The following is a 7162-nucleotide window of genomic DNA, read 5'->3' on the forward strand; positions in this document are numbered from 1 at the left end:
TGACCCTTGGGCAGGGGGCCTCGAGGCCAGGGGTGGGTGTGGCTTCGTGTTGTGTACTATTTGATATATATATAATTGGAAAGGATTATGTTATGTACAAGTTAATTTCTTTTTTTTATCATCTGCTTGCTCTTTGACCTAGGATTTGTGTTTTCTTGTCATTCTTTGTGGCCACCAAACCTATTAGATTATCTACCCGTAATTCTTCATACCTTTTCCTTCAGACAATCTGTCAATACGTTTTGCATCTACAACAAGGCTTCCATGTTGACCTAATCTGCAAGGATTTGTCTAAAAAAATTGCTGCTTAGTTTGGTCAATGCTAGCAAAGAACTACTACATTTTATCTAAATTTTTGAGGCTTATAGCTTTAGGTTGAGATTTGATGAATGCTGGTCTTAAAATTAACCTGACAAATTATAATTTCTAGTTTAGTTCTGAAATTTTGTTTGCTTCTCTAGTCTCTACATTACAATCTTATTGGTGCTAGAAAGAAGAAGACGTAGTTTTCAGTTTGGTAAATGAATCTCGAATTGTTTTGACTATTATACAGTGTGAGAAATCTGCATTCAATTTGTAGTCTTGGTGATTTATGTTTTGGTTTCCGTTGTATTTCAGAGTAAACAACTAATCAAGAAACCGAAGTATGTGCATTTTCTGTTGAATCTATTCCACATTTGATTGGACTGGAGGATCAAGTTAAGTCTCTTGAGGAACAAGTGAATGGCTTAGAGGATGAAGTTAAGGGATTTGAATGAAAAGTTCTCTGCTGCGCAGTTAGAAATGACTAATAAGGAGAACCTGGTGAAACAGCACGCTAAAGTTTAAGCTGTCTCAGGTGATGTTCCTTATTGACTTATGTTTTTCTTGCACCAAGTGTTCTGTACTTAGTATTGAGTTATTTTATTGACATCTCTCTGGACAGGTTGGGAAAAGGCTGAGTCAGAAGCCGCAATACTGAAAAATCACCTGGAATCCATCACTCTTTTGAAGCTTACTGCTGAAGACAAGGTATCACATTAGGATGGTGCACTGAATGAGTGCATGCTGCAGATACGTAATTTGAAAGAAGAGCATGAACAAAAGCTACATGATGCGATTCAGAATAATTCCACACAGTTTGACAAAATGAAGCATGAGTTTGAAGCAAAGATAGCTAACTTGGACCAACAGTTACTCAGGTCTGCAGCAGAAAATTCTGCACTCTCAAGCTCTTTGCGGGAGCGTTCTAGCATGGTGATACAAGTCAGTGAAAAATAATCCCAAGCTGAAGCAGAAATAGAGATGTTGAAGAGCAATATTGAGTCATGTGAAAGGGAAATAAATTCTCTGAAATATGAACTCCATATTAACTCAAAGGAACTAGAAATTCGTAATGAGGAGAAAAATGTGAGTGTACGGTTTGCCGAAGTTGCAAATAAACAACACTTGGAGGGAGTGAAGAAAATTGCAAAATTGGAAGCAGAGTGTCAGAGATTACGTGGTCTTGTCCGGAAGAAGTATCCTGGGCCTGCAGCCTTGGCCCAAATGAAGCTTGAGGTTGAGAGTTTGGGTAGAGATTACGGGGACAACCGTGTAAAGAAATACCAAGGAAGGCCTTCTATAGTCCACAGTTTTCCAGTTTGCCAGATTTTTCATTTGATAGTGTGCAGAAGTTCCATAAAGAGAACGAGCAATTAACGGAACGCCTTTTGGCAATGGAAGAGGAAACAAAGATGTTGAAAGAAGTTTTGGCACACCGGAACAGTGAATTATAAGCATCCAGGAGTATTTGTGCAAAGACATCCAGCAAGCTTTAGAGCTTGGAAGCACAGCTGCAAGCAAATTTTGAACAGAAAAGCCCACAAAAGTCTACCATTCCACGACAGCCTTTTAAGGGTTCCTTTAGCCATGAAGCAAATCATCTTCCAAGATTGGCTTCCATGTCTGAAGATGGAAATGACGATAATGTTAGTTGTGCTAGCTCTTGGACGACAGCATTAAGGTCTGATCTCTCCCATATCAAGAAGGAAAAGAACTCTGACAGTCCACATAAATCTGAGAGTGCAAGTCACCTGGATCTCATGGATGACTTTTTGGAGATGGAGAAATTAGCTTATCAGTCCAGTGACACAAATGGAGCAGTTTCAAGTCCAGATATTCCAAATAATGCAAGACCCGAAACTACAAAAGTTGACACCTCCATGCATGTCACCACAAGCCCAGATTCTCAGCTGAAAGAACATAATGAGACAAGTGTATCAGGAGATCAAGCATCTCGCAATGAGGAAGTATCATCACACATCATCAACCTCTTTCAGATACATCCATATCCATGAAGCTCCAATCAAGAATTTCAACTGTTTTGGAGTCTTTGTCAAAGGAAGTATAATCACAAAGTCATCAACCTCTTTCAGATAAATCCATATCCATGAAGCTCCAATCAAGAATTTCAACTGTTTTGGAGTCTTTGTCAAAGGAAGTATAATCACAAAGTCATCAACCTCTTTCAGATAAATCCATATCCATGAAGCTCCAATCAAGAATTTCAACTGTTTTGGAGTCTTTGTCAAAGGAAGTATAATCACAAAGTCATCAACCTCTTTCAGATAAATCCATATCCATGAAGCTCCAATCAAGAATTTCAACTGTTTTGGAGTCTTTGTCAAAGGAAGTATAATCACAAAGTCATCAACCTCTTTCAGATAAATCCATATCCATGAAGCTCCAATCAAGAATTTCAACTGTTTTGGAGTCTTTGTCAAAGGAAGTATCATCACAAAGTCATCAACCTCTTGCAGATAAATCCATATCCATGAAGCCCCAATCAAGAATTTCAACTGTTTTGGAGTCTTTGTCAAAGGAAGCTGACATTCAAAGAATTCAAGAAGATCTCAGAGAGATTGTGCAGGAAATGCGCAATGCCGTCATACTGCAATCAACTAAGAGCATTGTTGAGATAACTCTTTCCTCGAAGACTGCTACTGAATCTCAGTCCTCTCTTGATGATGGCGAGGCAAACTTAGACAAGGAAATTCCTGTCTCAGAAGATATTAAGTCCTGCAATGAGTCTATCATGGTATTAGCAAAGAATTAGCAGATGCTATGTCTCAAATTCATGACTTTGTACTCTTTCTGGGCAAAGAAGCAAAGGCTCTCCAGGGAACAACTCCTGATGGAAGTGGAATCAATGAAAACTTAGATGATTTTTCGGCCACTTATGTTGAGGTATAAGCAACAGGTTGAGTATGGTGAATTTTCTCCTTGATCTATCTCATCTACTGAGTAATGCGAGCCAACTACACTTCAATATACTTGGTTGCTAGAATTCTGAAACAGAAATAAGTACTTCTGATTGCATAAACAAGGTTGCTTTAAAAGAAAATAAAGGTCTTCAGCACTCAGGAGAGGTTTATGCAAATGGTTGTGCTCATTTTTCTGATTCGACTTCTGATCCATACATTCCTCATGAAGAAAGTCTTATTCCTACTTCAGAGTAAACATCAACCTCTTTGAAGTGCTCGTTGGAGGAGGTTGAACAATTGAAATTAGAGAGAGAAAATATGGCGATACTCTGAGAACCTAGAGGGCACTAAATCCCTGTTGGCTGAAACCGAGCAACTCCTAGCAGAGGTTAAGTCACAATTGGTATTTGCTCTAAAGGCAAACAGTTTGTCTGAAATTCAGCTCAAATGCATGGCAGAGTCATACAACTCACTTGAAACTCGGACTGAGGAGTTGCAAACTTAAGTCAACCGTCTTCAGGCCAAGATAGTGATAGTGATGCTATGCAACTGAATTTTGAAATAAAATTTGCCTGTATTATATTGGTGTTTTATTGTTGCTAGCAAATAGATTTTTTTGTTTTTGTTTTGCTCCATCTCTCTATGTTTGTTTCAGTGATAGAAGTTCCAATGCATATGAAAAGATTTGCAAATTAAATATTTATATATATTTTAGTTTTGTATCTTCATGGACTAACATTTTTATTACCATTCCGCCTACCCGAGCATTATTCTTGTGATCTTGAGAAAGAAAGGGGCTCATCAAGAAGTAGGGAGAAGGAGAGGGAGAAATGGCGTGATAAAGACCGTATGGAAAGATTTCTTGTACAGGTTGTTGTATCCACAAACAAGGATTCCTTAGGTAGTTATAATCTTCTAGAAATTTTTGCAAGCATTCTGAATTACAAGATTAGTTGGAGAACCAAATCTTTTATTGATAAGAGGGACATTATATTGAAATGGGAGGGGGTGGGTCAGGGGCTAGTACCAATTTCTCATTGAGTTTGGTGTGAAAGTATTTCCAGGTATCTTTGAAATTTATAGCCGACTTGGTCTAAAAATGTTCTTGTTAAAAATAAGGGAAACATTAGGAGATCATAATTTTGGATGGAGCTGCAGCCTAAACTTCTCCTCCCAAAAAACTGAGGGGAACTTATCTTGTTTGAAAGAAATGGAAATCCTTATTGTTAAATAAGTTCAAAGTTAGGACGATACGAATTTTGGAGTTGTTTATGTTCTTTATCAAAAAAGGAAAAAATTAGAGTTGTTTATGATTCAACTATCTTGGTCAGATATATTTTTGTTGTTGTTATCGGGGGATATCCGTATTCACCAATATGATTCAGTTCTAATTTTAACTGTTCACTATCTGCTCATCCATTCAGGTCTATCAAATGGTGATATGACTATTAATTCTCAACTTCCATTGCTGCAGGTGGCATGGGTGATTAGGGGATACAATCACTTAATTTCAAGCGTTTGGTGTTACTCTATTCATGCAGCCAAGGTTTGATGATTCTCTTAAGAGTGAAACTTATTGGCAGCAAATGACAATGAATGAAATGGGAAAATTAGAGTGATCAATTAAGGTTGAGATGCTTGTTAGTGTACTTCTTTAGGTTCTTTCTAGTGGGTCTTTGCCCTACAGTAGGATTCTTTACCCTAAATTAGCTTATGGTACAGTACACAAGGGTACATTAGTATTTTGACCATTGGCAATATATAATAAAAGGGTATGAGATAGAAATAAAGTGATCCGCTTAACCTTCGATTTTTGTAATCAACTTTTTCTTTCGCATTCCTTGTGTACTTTTTTTTTCTTTGTTTCTCTTTATTCATCCACTCCTTTTTGCTGTTTCAAAATGTAAGGCAAATGAAACCATTTATAGCTTCTTCTAAGAAAAGGTTGTTCAATCGTCTATCTTTTCAAATGACGATGACCATTTACCCATTATATCGAAACCATCTCTTCAAACCTCATTTTACAAAGTTGTCTTTTAAGTTTCTAGTTTGTACTCTCTAAGTTGTTGTCAAGTACATCGGTAAGAGTTCTTACGATTGCAGGTAAGTTTTTTATGCCTGGGATTCTATATGAGTTCTTCATTACTGATTGATTTATCGAAGTGAGAAAAAAATATGGTGTTTCATTAGGAGAGTTTTTGTCACCCCAAAAATGAACGTGATGACACTTGTCATTACACCAAGACAAGTCAGCCTCAATCCAACGAAAATGAAAAAAATATGGAAATATAATGCAAGAACAAGACAAAGGCGGAAAACTTATTCATTCTATTAAAACCCTCAAAATCTGGTTGTCATGTGTATAAGCCACTAATGAAAATGTAGAATTCGAAAGCGAAACACAAGTCTCAGTCTTTGTTTCTCAAGTAGAACAAAACTTAAATAAAAGGAAAAGAGGGACCGCCAGAATGACAAACAACTACCTCTCAAGTCCTTCAATGAGCCTCGAATGTCAGGAGAAAAAGAAGAATATCACATGGGTCTGGGCTCAGAACCTACATAAATGTAGAAACAGGGGGTGAGTACTAATGGCATAGTACCCAACAAGAAACCTACTAAAAAAAGCAACTAGCTAGAAAATGAATACCCGTCACACTGCAACCGGACCTCCTCAAACTACAACCTGCACAAATTTGGCCCAACCTAGTAATTCTACATACACGCTCACAAGGCCCAATATCTACAGTTCAATAGTCACAATCAATAATCAAACAAATCAAGTATATCAATCTCAAGTAGTTCACTCACACGCAAAAAGTACATCAATCTCATTTAACAAGCAAGTCACGCATAAGCATCAAATGCATCGAGTCACAATAATCAATCTTTTGTCGGAACCATCTCTCATCGACATAATATCACTAGACGAAACTATTTATAATTGGCTTTATATCAAATCTCCAGCCAAAACCATTTTCCATCGGCTTTATATTAAATAACTAGTGGGAACCATTTCCCATCGGCTTTTTATCAAATTACTAAATGAAATCATTTCCGATCGGATTTATAACAAATCACTAGCCGGAACCAATTCCCGTCGACTTTATAAACATTTGCTAGAAATTACCTCAACATCATAACACTTGCCGGCAAAGACCTCGATAAAATAAATCATCACATGTTTCATCACGGTGTTCACAATCAATGCACACAAGCAATATCACAACACAAGAAAGAGATAACAATTCTAGTCCACATTCATGCTTTCAAGCATATCATCAAGCAATCAACTAGGGGCCACAAAAACGCAATTCACATCATCATGTTCATCATATAGACCTTTTCAGTTCAACCCTTTTTTATTCATTTAGATGTATCAAGTGGACAATTAAATCCTTCACTTCATCCTCATTACTCCCAACACACAAGCAATGAAGGAAGTACACAACTAGAATACAAGGTTTTGGAAATCACTTGCCTTAAATCAATTAACAATCACTCCAAGAGTTGAGTCTTCCATTTCCAAATCACTTTCAAAGCCACACAATCTATAATAATCAAGTATTCAGAATCATTCATCGGAAACAACAATTCCCACATCAATTATATAGAGAAATGGGCCAATCAACTCAAAACCCAATTCCAAAATGGAGGTTTGAATCCGGAAAATAATACTTGAAAAATTTCGGCCAAAATCCATCGGGATCACATATCACCCAAAATCTATGGACTATAGCACACGTAAAATGGAAAATTTGGTATTTCCCATTCTGGACCCCATTTAACTTTAAATGCGGATGTTTGCCCCTCCGAACAAATGCATGCCAACATTATTTTTACCTAAAACTTTTTGGATGATCCACGACATTATATATATGGGAAAATACACACGAAATATATAAAAAATCGCGTAATTTCTAAAAGTTGACTCGTGAATG

The 7162-nt window shown here is 37.0% G+C and overlaps 1 pseudogene; it reads left to right on the forward strand.

Annotated features, from left to right (window-relative positions):
• Positions 1-623: 623 nt before the first annotated feature.
• LOC102584310 (filament-like plant protein 4) lies at positions 624-3777 on the forward strand (annotated as a pseudogene).
• Positions 3778-7162: the final 3385 nt, after the last annotated feature.

The sequence above is a fragment of the Solanum tuberosum genome, unplaced genomic scaffold, assembly GCF_000226075.1.
Source record: "Solanum tuberosum cultivar DM 1-3 516 R44 unplaced genomic scaffold, SolTub_3.0 scf00213, whole genome shotgun sequence".
NCBI classification, from domain to species: domain Eukaryota; kingdom Viridiplantae; phylum Streptophyta; class Magnoliopsida; order Solanales; family Solanaceae; genus Solanum; species Solanum tuberosum.